Source organism: Haemaphysalis longicornis, unplaced genomic scaffold (genome assembly GCF_048455015.1).
Source record: "Haemaphysalis longicornis isolate Haplotype H1 unplaced genomic scaffold, Haemaphysalis longicornis Haplotype H1 scaffold_2, whole genome shotgun sequence".
NCBI classification, from domain to species: Eukaryota; Metazoa; Arthropoda; class Arachnida; order Ixodida; family Ixodidae; genus Haemaphysalis; species Haemaphysalis longicornis.
In genome coordinates this window covers 137,781,635-137,796,058 of record NW_027526295.1, presented here as the reverse complement: position 1 = coordinate 137,796,058, position 14,424 = coordinate 137,781,635, and the positions used below count along the sequence as shown (strand labels likewise).

At 49.0% G+C, this 14,424-nt stretch overlaps 1 protein-coding gene across 2 annotated transcripts in view; it reads right to left on the bottom strand.

The window, feature by feature from the left end:
* The window catches only part of LOC144169263 (guanine nucleotide exchange factor DBS-like), a 349,981-nt gene extending 337,456 nt beyond the window's left edge, over positions 1-12,525 (bottom strand). For both annotated transcript variants that reach the window (XM_077698325.1, XM_077698326.1), the window contains exon 1: positions 12,326-12,525. The gene's annotated coding sequence lies outside the window, so the exon portion shown is untranslated. The remainder of the gene's footprint in view (positions 1-12,325) is intronic.
* Positions 12,526-14,424: the final 1,899 nt, after the last annotated feature.

The window sequence follows — 14,424 nt, the reverse complement described above, 5'->3', positions numbered from 1 at the left end:
CTAGCAAGTTTCTTGTTCGGGCTATTTTTCATCATTCTCGGAATGGTAAGAGTCGCATTCGTAGTCGCGATCATATTTTACGAAAGCTTAAAAAGCAGAGCTATAACACATCGTCTGAAATTTTTGACCTCACGTTTTAATTAGCATAACGGGTGCGCGTAAAGGAGGTCACCACCCCAAGAGAAGAAGGCTTGCGTAATTCTTTCGTTGTTAAAAAAGCGTGTAGCGTGACGGGCGCACCGAAACAGTATAGTGTATAATGCCCAAAGTAGAAAAAAAAAACGAACACAATCGGGAAAGAGAAAGGACGAAAGAATGTCGAAATAGGGAAGGAAAGGAAAAAAGAGGAGGGAAGTCAAAGCGAGCTAGGAAAGAAAGAAGGATCAGAAAAAAAGAGAGAGAGCACGAAGATGAGAAAAAAAGTGAAGAAAGACAGACGGAGATAAAAGTACGGCTAGAGGAATTTAAATCATAACAGAAAATTATACAAAGCGACCGGGCATAAAACAAGTTGTAATGCTTTGTCAGCAAATACTGCCAAAGGCATTCGGTCTGCAGGGGAAAAGACGACTTCATCGCTTATATAAAACGCTGCGCCATGCGGCACAAAAGCAACGAAGCGAAAAGAAGAGGGAGGGAAGGGGGGACTGAACCCGGGCAACGGGCAAGGCGAGGCAAAATGTAGCGAGGCGCGTTGCTCGGGGAACACGCGCAACCGCTTTACGTTTATCGCCCTCCTTACGTATACAGCGGGCCGACCTTTAACGAGCCGCGCCGTAAACTGAAGAATGCATGCCCAGATGGACGGCACTTGCTCTCTCCTTCCTGCTCGGAACGAGCGGCGTGCGTTAGTGGATTCCTGCGCCGATGCTGCGTAAACCTGGCCTTGAGTTGAATCCCCCCCTCCCTTTTTTGCTGATTCATAGAGGCTCTCGATTCCTGAAAATATTTTAAATTGGCGCCTTTTTCGAAAGGAACTGGCGGAGAAAAAATTCTGCCTGTCTGTCTGTCTGTCTGTCTGTCTGTCTGTCTGTCTGTCTGTCTGTCTGCTTGCTCCGCATTTGTTGGCTTACTGCTTAATGTGGTTAACTTCTCGTCCCGTACTAGAAGTCAAGTCTGTCTGTCTGTCTGTCTGTCTGTCTGTCTGTCTGTCTGTCTGTCTGTCTGTCTGTCTGTCTGTCTGTCTGTCTGTCTCCGTTAACGACGTGTTGAAGCCGTATTCCGTGACGCGTTCAAGCTCGTTACGGAAAACTGTGTTTGCCCAAGGATGACTCGCCTGTTAACATTCCGATGGGGCTTATTACTTCATCTCCCGCGGACTTAAAAACCATTGTCCACAAATAAGAAAAGCTTTACAAATACATGTCAATGTTCACAACGGCCTGTTTCGCTTATTTTGGAGGCATGTCACTTCTGTACTGAAATAAAAAAATGAAACTCTTTCTTGCTAGGCAGCTGGCGTCATTTAGTGAAAACTGAATAAACCAAAATGCGTTCATTTTTTTTTATCTGAGTAAAGAAGAGTTATATTTCTAGACGAAGCAAACCAGGCCGTTAAGGACATTTCTATAACTCATTAAAACCTTTCGTGTCGGTACACGATGCTTTTGAAGCCTGGGGGTGGTGAATTAGTAAGTTCCATAGGAATGTCATCATGCGAGTCCCCCTTAAGATCAATGAATTCATCTATGCACGCGTCCTACTGAGGTAGTCGCGACCGCAGGCGGTAAAGTAAAGAAATACTTGAGCAATGCGTACACGCACTAAGTATTGGAGTAAAGTATAGCACCTCGAAAGCAGCCACCAACAATGGCGAGCTGAACGAGTTCGTCGTATCCCTTACTTCGCGACGTCAAGGGGAACTCCACTGGTCATGATCATAATCTCTGGTCTCCCTTTTCGCTGTATTTTCAGAGCTAAAATAAATAGTGTTTGGTTTATCTTCGGCCTTATTTTCGACTGCACAAATTCGCAGTGAATTCGCCGTGTTTTTTTTTTTTTTTCGTAAGCAAAACGTAAGCAATCAGCGACGTGATGCACGTATAGGACGACATGCAGTGTAATTTGGCGCTTCACTCATAAATAGCACAAGCAAGCTATCAAACATTGCGCATAAAAGTTACAAAAATACGTGGCATATATTATAAAAATTAGGACGGCAGCTTAGGTTTGCAAGAGAAACACATTTCTGCTGTTTAAAATTGGCGTAAAAACCACAAAGCGATCAGGTAACGTTGATCCAAAAGCAAGTGAAAGGCGAGTGTTGAGCTAACGAACATCATACAATCTTTTTTACCGTATCTATTTATTTCTTTCCATCACTTTTAGTAACATAGTTGGGCTCTCTGCTTCAAAAATGGATCCGAGGTTCGATTTTTTTGACGTTGAGAGAGGGATTGCGAAATCATCTCAGTGACCTTTCAAATTCAAACCGCTCAGAAAAACTGATACGAAAGGAATCCAGTGTGTTTCTGCCCGATTCCCTCGAAGCTCGCCAGAATGTCCGTAACTTCAGTACCCACACCATAAGGTCGTTTACCTTACGGAAATGAAGACTGCAGTATTACTTTCACTGGAAAGGATACTTTATACTCCGGTAATTAAAGGGAAGTGCGAGCCGGTAGAAAAAAAACGGGCACATTTCTTTCCGCCGCACGAAAGCACCAACAGGTTACGCCACACAATCTGTATCGAAAGAGAGGAAATTGGCTATTTCTGTTGCAGAAAAGCGGTTCGCCAGCTGTTCCTGACGTACGCTCAAAAAAGGCAAACAGCGTGAAGCCGTTCCCGCTGGGTTTATTACGCAACGCGGTAAGTTAACATGGCGACCGCCGCGCTGTTTCAACCGAATCAAACGCCGAGTATGGCAGGCCGACCCTTCTCACGTCGGTTCACTGCAGCTAGTAACTAATTAAGCGCGCGGGAAACATCGAATACTTACTCGCGTTCAGCTCGTCGCGTAATCGTTTCAGCACTGCAGTCTTCTAATGATGACCAAATCCAGAAAACCGGCATACGGCACTTCAGAGACCTTCGTTTCTAATAAAAAAGCAGAGGAAAGGCAGAAAGGGACAAAACAAATTTTAAATCCTAATTCGAAAAGAAATTTCGAAAATTTCGTCCACGCCCTCCTAAGTGATAGGGAAAAGCGCGAAAACCAAAAAAATGACGCAAATAGGAAAATAAGAAAAGCCGGTTTTAGTCGGGGACAGAATGTAACAGCGACGAAATTGCCTCTTAACCCCATGTGACGGCAGCTTCTTCATTTCTCTTCGCTTGAAAGAAAGACGGAGAGAGGGGTAACCGAAAAAGAGAGCGAGAGAGGAAATTTTCGAAGCCCCATTAGAGCGCTTAACCCTTTCTCTTCTCGACGCACCCGTTCCCTCCCGCTCCCTCTGTGCTTTCCTACGACCCGCCATCTGCCCAATACGGCCTCTCGCCGGCCTACTAAAAAGAATGCGGCGAGCGACGCAGCCTCGACCAAAAACAAAGGAGAAAAAAAAAAAAAAAGAACGACGACTGGCCAATTCTAACCACAATGTTGCGATGCCGGAGTAACGGCACGGGTGTGTGTATAGGCACGAGGCAAGCAAACAGGGGACCTCTCGCTTCCCTCTGCGGCTTTCCGAGCTCTCCGGCGGGAGGCGCGCAGAGAATAGCACGTCATAGGCGAAAGAGAAAGTTAAACGAGGACGTCGTAAAGGGAAAAAAGGAGAGAAGGAGGTTAAAGGGAGGGAAGGAAAAAGGGGTTAACGGGAAGAAGGGGCCCGGGCTAAAGAAACAAAAGGCGGCGCGTGGCGCCGAGATTTGGCGGCGCACTCGCAATTATCGGAGCCGTCGTTGCGGGCAGCCTTTCATTTGCTGTTTGCCGGGGCGGTCCGTGACACCCGACGCCCGTACAGCGGCGGCATCGGGAGCGACGAAATGAAGCTTAACAGATGACAAAATCAATAACTGCACCGGAAGAGGGACGTCATCTGCGTCATCCCTGCGACCGGGAGGCTGAGGAGGATGGAGAGCGACCAGTTTGTTTCTTTCTTTTTTCTTGTTGTTTCGTCCTTTTTTTTCCTCGTTCTCACTACCACCCTCCCCTTTTTCTCTCTTTTCTTTACAAAAATTGCCCCCGGGCGAAAGGACAGTCGAGTACACGATGGCACCGAAATTAAAGGTCCTGCTAAGTTTCCTACTTCGCGGAGTTTTTTTTTTTTTTTTTTCTTGTCGACGTATTACTTAGATGGAGGGTCTGAAGAGCGGGTTTAAAAGATAAATTCGAGTGAAAATGTATTTGTGACTGACGATGAAGCGCGCGTCGAAGCGAATTAGGTACCCGCGTGCTTACTGGATTTCCGAGTAGGCTAGGATCCCGACCAGAGGAAGACGACGGCTTTTTAGGGCTGGATAGGTATCGGCAGACGGATTACAAGTGCTGACGGGGCGTAGAGAGGATCTGATAAAACGACGTTAAGGTAATGGCGCGAAAGAAAGAAAGAATAGAAAAGAGAGAAAGAAGGGAAGAAAAAAGAAATAAAAAGGGAAAGAAAGAAAGAAGAAAGGAAACGAAAAAAGAGAGAAAGCGAAAGAAAGAAAGCAAAAAGAAACGAAGAAAACAAGAGAAAGAAAAAGAGAAAGAAAAAGAAAGAAAGAAATAAAGAGAGGGGGAGAAAAAGAAATGAAGGAAGAAGGAAAACAGAAAGAAAGAAAGAAAGAAGGAAAGAAAGGAAGAAAGAAGAAAGAGAGAGAAAGAAAAGAGAGAAAGAAAGGAAGGAAGAAAGAAAGAAAATGTAACGAGAACTGAAAGCTCTTGCGAGGACTTTTCCGCTCTCTTGTGCAGCCCGTACCTTCGAAAAGAGCTCCTAACGCAACCCAAAATGACGGCCGTTGATTTCCACGCACTATGATAAAAGGCGGAAGAGAAAAGTAGAAAGGAAAAGCACGCCCCTAGGGTCTACAATCTGCGATAATGAACAAGGCTGGCACCAAGCAGCGCGCAAAAACTTTTCACCTTGTCGCTTGTAATGTTCGTCGCTTGTAGAAAATACATGTAATGTTTGCGTTGTTACTATTCGCGTTACAATTGTTTCGTTTATTGAACATCGAATTGGAGCGCTTTTTGTTCTGTCCTCCTCGTCACATCCGTTATTTTTCGAGCGAAGAAAAAAAAACTGTGGTTGATTCCTCTATCATAGGAACCGGTAAAATACGAAAGTGAAATGTGCAGCGAAATCTGCAGCTGAGCATGGTTTGAGGGTCGGCGGCTGTCTTGTGGGTGTGCTTGGCGATAGACGTCCTCCTGGCGGGTCGCTTCGGCAAAGGTGCACTGGCGTCATTTCCGTCACGGATATGACGTCAGTGATATCTGGGTGTATCCCGACATAAAACACTTTCGTGTTAACACATAAAACCCGAAAACGAACAACCCTAAGTATAACGTACTCTTTAGTACTAAAGGTTCTAGAAGACCCTGTGTGCAGGGGTGCACCCTTTACAGGCCGCTAGCTTCGTTGTACTGGCGTCATCAGTTACCCGTATCGGCAGATGCGAGAATGTGGCCAAGTCCTCCATACGTCAAGCTAATCTCTCTCCCTCCCCTTACTTCTAACACTTCTCCAACCTGTTTTTTTTTTCTTGCGCATGCACGTGGGGTTTCGTCGAATGAGGTTTCTGCGCACACGGGACCGCCCAATTTTTTTTCGCCTATCCATAGACAGCTTCCCTCTGAAAACAAAAACAATTTTCGCAAACCATGGCAAGTTCGAGATGTCGCGTGTCTGATCTCGCGCATATCCTGCTGCGATAACGCAAGCAGCATATTTCTTCGGCTGCCCGTTACCGTTTTCATATCGCTTCATCTAGCGTTGTCATCAGTTTGGATAGCTTCCAAATTTTCCTGCTTATTGAGGCGGAAGCAATCATCAACTCGTGAGATCGAAATTTTGGCGTCTTCGTAAGCAAGAAATACACAGAAACTGGCCGACAGCTCAAAATACACAAAACATGCTAAATAATGCTCTCATTGACGCCAAACTTCTCAGGTAAGCTCCTGTACACACGTTAAAGGGACAAATTGTCAGCGAAGACCACAGCATGGCTATTCAAGGTGGGCCTCGCGCGATCGCCTCTGTGTTCGTCATGTGCAGTGATAGGGGATGTACACCACTACGTAATGTGTTGCCCAGAGCATGATGTCGAGCGGACTGCAATGCTCTCAGCGATTCGAAAACTGGCAGCCCCACACAGCATTCTGGACCACATCTTCTTTCCAAGGGGACATTGGATGCTGCGAAGAGACGTGTCACGCCTTCTCCTGAGCTTCCTTGAGGAGACGGAGCTGGCAAACTTGTGGTAAAAGGACACTACCTTTGGCTAATTAGGAGGAGCTTGGGCGGAGCAATTGCCGGCATATCCAGCCAGGCTAACGCCGCCTGATCCCACAACAACAACCACCACCACCACCACCACAGAAGAAAATTATTTTAGTCTTGGGAATCGAAATCAAGTCCTCCAGAGTGCTAGACGAGCCTGCGCACTCCCATCTGCACCTCATTAGAGGCCATCTGACTCTTTGGCATTCCAGTAGAACGCAAAAATAGCCCGGTACTTTGGATTAACCAACTGAAAATACAATACACAGAAAATGCAACATGCCATTCACTGCCTCCACAGCACATATGGTGGGCCAAGACAAAAGTCTCCTCAAACCTTGGCTCGCGCCGTCACAATCAATGCCATTTTCTATGGTTCCTAAGCCTACAATCTCAACCACACACTTCCGTACGCTTCAAAGACTGCATAAAGCCACTCTACGCACCCGAATTGTCAAACTTCAAGCCCTTATCCCTCACTACCACCCACCAGGCCCTATCATTCAAGAGCAGATAAGCCAATGGGCCTTCAAACTCCCGCTTACCCACCAAGAAGTCCAACTCAAGGCGTGGGGTACTCTACAAATTCAACAATTTTTTACCCCAGCAACTTCCTTGCGCTCATGACTATGTCCACTGGTAATTGAGTGTGTCATCTAACAGAGTGCGTCATCACACGCAACAATCGAATTGCCGCCTTCACCAAGCGTGAGCGAGGCCAAGATTCCAATGTCTACACTAACACCCGCATCACCCCGTCAACCATGGGCACGGCATGGACCTCCCGTGATCTCCCAAATGTCCATAGCTCTCACACCCTTCACGTACCACATGCTGCTCCCCTCAAAGCCTAACTCTACGCTATCATCCGCGCCATCGACCTCCTCATGTTTGATTTCAGGTCGACTATCTCGCCCAGAATTCTTATCCTTAACGATTCTTTCGAAGCTTTCCAAATTGTAAAAAATTCCGACCTCCACCAACTCGCTTGCTTATAAAATCCTCCACCACATGGCCACCTTGAGCGGCTACCAATACTGAGATTCGAATCGACTGGTCGCCCGGACATGAGCAATATAAACCGGGGAATCAGGTAACTCCCACGACTGCACTGCAGGAGAGTTCGAGGTTTCGAATATCCTCTCCTTCCCCCGCGTCTGCTACGGCTGTTTTCTTTGTTTATTCGGGCTCTTCATTGCCAACGATTCAAATCAGTAGATACAAAAAGAAGAAGAAGAAAACTGGCCTAAAAAATCTTCCCCCAAACGGCTTCCTTGCGTCGTTTTCCGAACGCTCCGACCTGCCTGAGTCTTTATCAATAACTGCATCACCAATGCCAGCTGTACCCCTGGAACTTTCAGACTATGGTACACCCCGCCGCCGACATCGAAATACCCTCGCTACACCAGTGCCACCACAGCTGACCTCTGCGCACAGCGTGTTGTTCTGTCCCAAATTCACACGTTATACCGCATTGAAAACCCCACAAAAGAACCCTCAACCCACACAAGCCCTCATACTGTCGAAAACTCTACACTCACACTCATTACACAATTGTCGGGAAATAACAATCTTGCACGAGCACTCTTAAGCTGCGCGCTAAAACCGAAAACCTCGCTGCTACTGGCGCATCGGGCAAAGCTCGCCGTAAACTCTCTCGATGGCTGTGGTGCGTAAGAGGATGCTTCCTAAAATATTAGATCGAGTGGTTTTGTGGCATAATTTGGGGAGTTAAGCACGCTGTCTAATTTGTGTATAGACTACCCACATCGATGTGCACAGTTCTCAAGGGCCGTCCCAGTGGTAAGCATCCCGACTGCCCCCATAGTTATATGAATAGGTGAACTTTCATGTTGGCTGCATGTAGCCAAATTTCGAAACAAAATTAGTTTTTCACGCGCCGAAGCTGCACGGGGATTATAAGTCCCGTCGTGGTGGACGGTCTACGGAATAATTACGACGTTCTGGCGATCTATAACGATAGCGTAAATATAGACGCACAGGCGGTTTCATCTTTCGCCTTTATGTAAAAAAGAGGAAAACAACTTCTGCGGCTGGTAACGTGGAAATGAATTACGAGAGGTCATTAGTACACTTTTAAATGAACTTCGATTTCACTTTAACGCATGCTGCAATTAAGTTGGGTGTGTCTTGAATTTCTAATCATTTTTTTCTTACCTAATGACAACGAAAGCTTAACCTGGCCCTCAGAGGGCAGTGCAAAGAGCATAACAGGAACGTAAGGCTGGAGTTCTTTACCCTGCAGGAAAATCTCGTGCGCACAATGCCCTTTCAAATTTACTGGTTTCGGTAACCATGGGGCGCATTCAAATTTAAGGCACTGTGTAAATACGGCGACTGCACAGATAGCAGCGCGGATAAACTTCTGACGATTTTCCGCCTCCTTGCTATTTCATATCAACGTTATTTTCACAACCAGGCCGAGCGTCATCTCGCGTTCAATGAATTCGCCCTTTCAAGAACTTCCCCGCAAAGCTTGCTTTGCCTCTACGCGACCCTTGATGTGGCAGAGCACGCTTTACAGGCCCAGACTCGAAATGGGCGCTAATATGACGCGGTATGGTGGAGTTCCAGCAAAACCGAGAATTTAACCCAGTACTCAAGACGGTACACGGTCAGGGAAATGCACATGCGCACAACCGGTATTTCTCTATCTGCGCACGCGCAGTGGCTCCGGTCGTCTACCCGGTACCATACCGGGATATGCTCTCCGCTCCGCCCAAACTGTCTACAACTATGCGGGTGGATGCAAGGGCCTCTAAAATCAGCGGAGAAAAGCACTCCCCACATTGAAAACTTGGAGGAAGGAGAGCAGAAAAATAGCAGCGTAATCATCTATCACCACTGCGGAAGCGCGCGCTCCTGCCTCCTCGATACCAGGAAAGTCAGAAGTCGTTGCTGACAGGGAACTGTCGCAGATGCATTGCCGCTTACAAGTTAAATTGGTCGACGGTTTAATTGTGGCTTACATTTTTGGTAACTTATTTTTCAGCTGCAAACTAGGTAAGGCCAGAACAATTAATCAAGGAATACTCGCACGGCGTTGTTGATTTCCTGCACACCATTAAGCTGGGCGCAAGTGTTTCAGGCACCGTAGCCAATGCGATTACAACGTCTCTCCGCGTTTGGCTTCACGTTGTTTGCAGCGACTTACAAGCGTGCATTCCGTGTCATTATGCAGCAGAATGGCACGTCATCATCAGCAGCAGCATCATCATTTTGTGTCATTTTCATGCACCATTTTCATCGGTCCAGACACTGCGCAGAGACAACCACTTAGTGGGTGTATCTTTGGCAGGGTGAAAGTACACCGCCTGCCCTCCCCGTGGGATGTACAAGACATCCGAGAAAAAAATCAGGAGCTCAGCCCTGTTTAGCTCAACGACATTGATTGACGATAACTGCGGTACTGCTAGGTCTAACGAGTCCTCAAAATGCCTCACCACATGCTTCCCCTTTTCCGCATTTATCGCCGTCAATATTGCGCGATCCACTAGGGGGACGTGCCTTGTTTCGTCGCCGCCGCTTTTCCACGCGCTCGTGAAGCCAGACGCAAGCCGCCAGCGTTAACTTGTTTAGTGAGAATCCTCTCAAGAGCACCCAGCCAGGTCGACGGTCCGCGCTTAGCATAAATCACACACTTGGCTTTCCCCGGTTCGCCCCTGCGTTCACAAGCGGTTGGAAGGCAAATCACGTTTCCTTCGACGCGCCTCATTAGCGAAACCGGAAGAAGCGCCTCGCAGAAGAAAAAAAAACACTCTTCGAAGCGAAGCCGGTTGCCCCTCTTTGTTTCCCGACCTATTTATGGGGCTAGATGGCGCGAAGAGCTCGGCGGACACCTTTACAGTGTAGCGGGTATGTAGCCCGCGTCGGGCGTGAAGAATCGGTTCTTTTGTTTACGCGTCTAAGCGTGCCTAATGAAGTGAGAGCTGTCAGATATGGTCTTGTGCGCGCCCTTGCGAATCTCGCATTCATCACGAAGGTGCCGTAGTGGATCCGGCTCAGCGCGAATTCGAATTTCAACTGAAATTTGCGGACATGAACCGAGGTGTGCGTGACAGCGCGTCCTCTACTTATGCAACTCAAAACACTGACATAACATCTAGAAACTGGAGCCGTGATGTCGTGCCCAGGCACTGTAGTGACACCGTAATCTCAGCTTCCGGGATATCCTTAGTGACGGCAATCAATCACGCCAAGCAGTATTGAAAAGCGAAAGCTTGAAAACAATCATTAATGGGTAAAAAAACGGAGTGCGCTGTGCGCAACTGCTCTTAATTTAAGGCAGTGCTTCTCAAATAGGGGTCCGCGGACCCCAGGGGGTGCGCGAGAGAAATTTGAAGTGCCCGCGAAACCTCCCTCAAAGCTCCCCCACACCACTCTTTCCTTCATTTTGCCAGAACTTGTTGGCAATGCAACAACGTGGCTTCTCCGCATGACATGTGTACACAACATGTGTGCATTTTTGCACAACCAGTGTGCCAGCTACGGGGGGGGGGGGGGGGGGAACTAGACACAGAAAGACAGCATATATGTGTTAGGAGAGTTTCGGATTCAATAGCACATTCTTTAACGTTATGACACGCATCGGCATAAAAGTCAAGCACACAAGATGGGTGTTTAATAAGTGTGTGTGTGTGTGTGTGTGAGGGGGGGGGGTGCAAGTGCAAATCGTGACATGACACCGACAATATCGCAATCTCGAAAGGGGTACCCGGCGCTGTCATGGCTGAGAACTACTGATTTAAGGACAAACATGTAACTTCAGTCGCGCTGCGAATTCTTCAGAAGAAAATAGAGCGCTTTCTTGACTTTTTATCTGCAGCCTGGCTGGATGTGGTTTGCAAGCATGCAACCCGGCGCCAGCGCTCTAGTGCCTCGTTTTTTACGAGTAGGTGCGGAAGCTCTGGGTCACTTCTGCTGAATCACGAACAACACTTTAAAGGTCAAGAATGCCCAAACGTTTAGAAGCACTTGTAGCTACAGCGAGGCACCAACGTGGCGTACCTCCACCTCTCTGTAGAACTAGATGTTGAGGCGAGCATTACAATATTAACAGCGATATACGACGCACGGAAGTGAATTCAGGAGCCGAGGCTATGGCAATGCTCGGTTACCGGACGTCTTCAAGAAGCGATTAAAAATCTTAAGTTATGGTTTCTCGCTCGCTAAATATTACGGAGAGAGTGATTGCTCCCGCATCCAGGAAGTTTACCTGTAATGCAAACAAGTTGTCTCCTACTCTGCCTGGCTTCGTTCCTGCTTGAAGGGAACTGTTCACTGCACCCCGGAAACCAACATACTCATAAAGAAGTCACCAGAAGAAGAAAAAATGCGCAGGTTAGTGTCTACGCCTGCACATCGTCAGCTATTTAAAGCTCTGCGCTAACAGCCCTGTCACTGTAAGTGCCGGCAGCTAGCAGTCTTTTCGCATCAGTGACCTTAACGAATGCGGAAGCAACGCCGGAGAGCGCGCCACGGCTATCGGCGCGTAAACAAAAAAAAAAACGGCAATCTGAGCAGAGCGTTATTAGTGCGTTAGCTGCCGCGACCACACTCGTTTCGACATGCAAAACGAGCGCTTCCTCCAAAAAATATGCACCGGATATAAACAGAATACGACTCGCAGGGAAGCGGGCGGTCCTTCACTGCCGGGGCCAGCAGCGTCGGTGACGCGTCCTTCCTTTGTGCCGGGAAGACCACGCGCTCGTGCGCGCGCATGCACCCCTCTCGCGGCGCGCGGGAAGAGCCGAGCAGCGTCCGTTGCCATTGCAGGAAAAGAAGCCACGCTTCCCGCCGTCCCCTATCCCCGTGCTGGCAGCGCGACGGGGCGAAGTGCGGGCACAGTGACAACAGCGTCCAACGCCACATTCCGCAAGGGTGCATGCGTTCCCACGCGCGGGGCGCGCGAGGGAGGAAGGATGCGGATGGTGTCCACTCACGGGGTAGGCCTTCGCGCGTGCGGCTCCGGTTATTCCGGCCGATCAGCGGTGGCTGCCGCTGCTGCACCACGAAGGCGGCGATCGGCGGCGGCGCATGGACGGTGCCGGCTGGGAGTCCCCCGCGCGGCCCTAGGGCGCCTCTGGGGCCGCTGACAGGGCTCGGCTGCGTCGCGTACCCACGCACCGCACGGCTCTCGCCGAAGCACACGACGGCATCACTCGGCGCACGAAATCGTCGCGCTGCCACGGCTCCTTCTGATGCTGCTGCTGCTGCTGCCGATATCGATTGCTGCGCGGCCCTGGGGGGAGATCCCGGAGGCGCCCCGCAGCGGCCGAATTCGCGCCCGGGTTTCAGCGCCGCCCGGGAAAAAAAGGCAGCCGCACAGAATTGGATTAAGAGCGACGCTGGCTGTCCGCTCCAGCCGCCTCCCTTGGCCGCCAGCACCTTCTACTGGGAGGGGGCGGGAGCGGGAGGAAAAAAAGTTTTCCGGGTATGCCGTGCACGCGACGTGGTGGACTTGAAGCGTTCGCGGCAGCGGCTTCGTTTTTGACGCTAACGGGACGCGGCTGCGAGTGAGCGCGGCCGGAAATCTCCTCGCGGGGCGAGCGACGTCCAGCCGAGAGCGTGCTGCCTTTGGTCCGAAATGTCAAAGGTCACGTGTACGCGCTTCGGCTCCTCCTCTCTCTCTCGCTCGGTTAAGCAGGCGTGCGCGCTGCGTGACGAAGTTTTGCATATGCAAAACCTGCTTTACGGAAGTCGGGAACTCCATAATAACGCTAATTGTTTCGAAACAATACGCGAAAAAAAACGCCTTTGAAAACAAACGAATGGGTGCCTACTTCAACGGGGAAAAAACTGGGCATACATTCTCGCCACAGAGAAATTGGCCCAGAAAAATCCTCTTGCCAAGGCGCATGGATTTGTTTTGCCTTTTTATTTAATTTCCCTGCAAGCAACGGCAAGGAAGCCCGTCGTAGCGGTTTCGCCATAAGTAGTATTCCAGACAGCGTGGGCCTTTCTAGAACTGTGATCGCCCGTCGGAAACACAACGTTTTGAGACGTTAACAATTCGAACCGGAGTCTAAAAGTCCCCCCCTCAAACAATAGGCTCACATCTGTGTCAGCTGGTCTTTTCCTAACGCAGAATAATTGGTATTCTATACAAAATACTGTCGGGGCTGCATAGCGTAGAAGAAGTCAATTTCCCCTCCAGCGAAAGCCGAGTTTGCCTATACGTTCCATCAATGTCTAACCCGTATAGTGAGGTGAAAATTGCGACAGGAGGCGAAAAATGAGATTTACCTCCTTCAACACTCAGTACTGACTCGAGACAATAAAATCGTAGTGTACATTTCACTCGAAAAAGTGCGCGAGGCAGCCGCGATGAAAGATTAGGTGTTTGCATGCCTTATACGACGCCACTATTACGCGCGTTTCAGGCTATGTAACAGCAGCAGGGCACCGTCATTACATGAACTCGAGCGCGCAGGTCTTTCTGTGCTTTACACCCACGTTTTTCTTTTTCCTCCTGAGCAAACAGTAGGTTTGTCGCCCACGAGAAATCTATGCGCTTGTCTAAAACTTGAAGCCTCGACAAGAGCGCGCGAACGCGGGAGAAAGAACGATACTGCAGCGGAGCAGACTCTGTGTATAGGGCACCGATAGTACGATAGTGCGATAGTGCAGCGTAGTACGATAGTGCAGCGGAGAAGATAGTGCAGACGTCACACGTCCTCTTCAATGGGACGAGTGGCGTCTGCACTATCTTCTCCGCTACACTACCGTACTATGCATACGATTCCGTATTATCGTACGACACTGCGATAGTGCAGCGTAGTACGATAGTGCAGTAAAATCTAGGCAGGGATCATTTTATTATCTCAATCACTCGAAGTAAACGCGCCTCCACCTAGGGAGCTTAAAGTAACTGACTGGGATGCCTTCCGGAAACTGCGGAAGGAGTACCAGGAGGAGTATGACTGCATTGGCAGCCTCTTCTTAAGGCTCAAGGAGGATATGCCAGAGCTGCGACCAAGGTTGTCAAAACAGATCTCAAGGTGGACAGGATGGACGCAAATCTTGTGCACCTCTTAGAAGC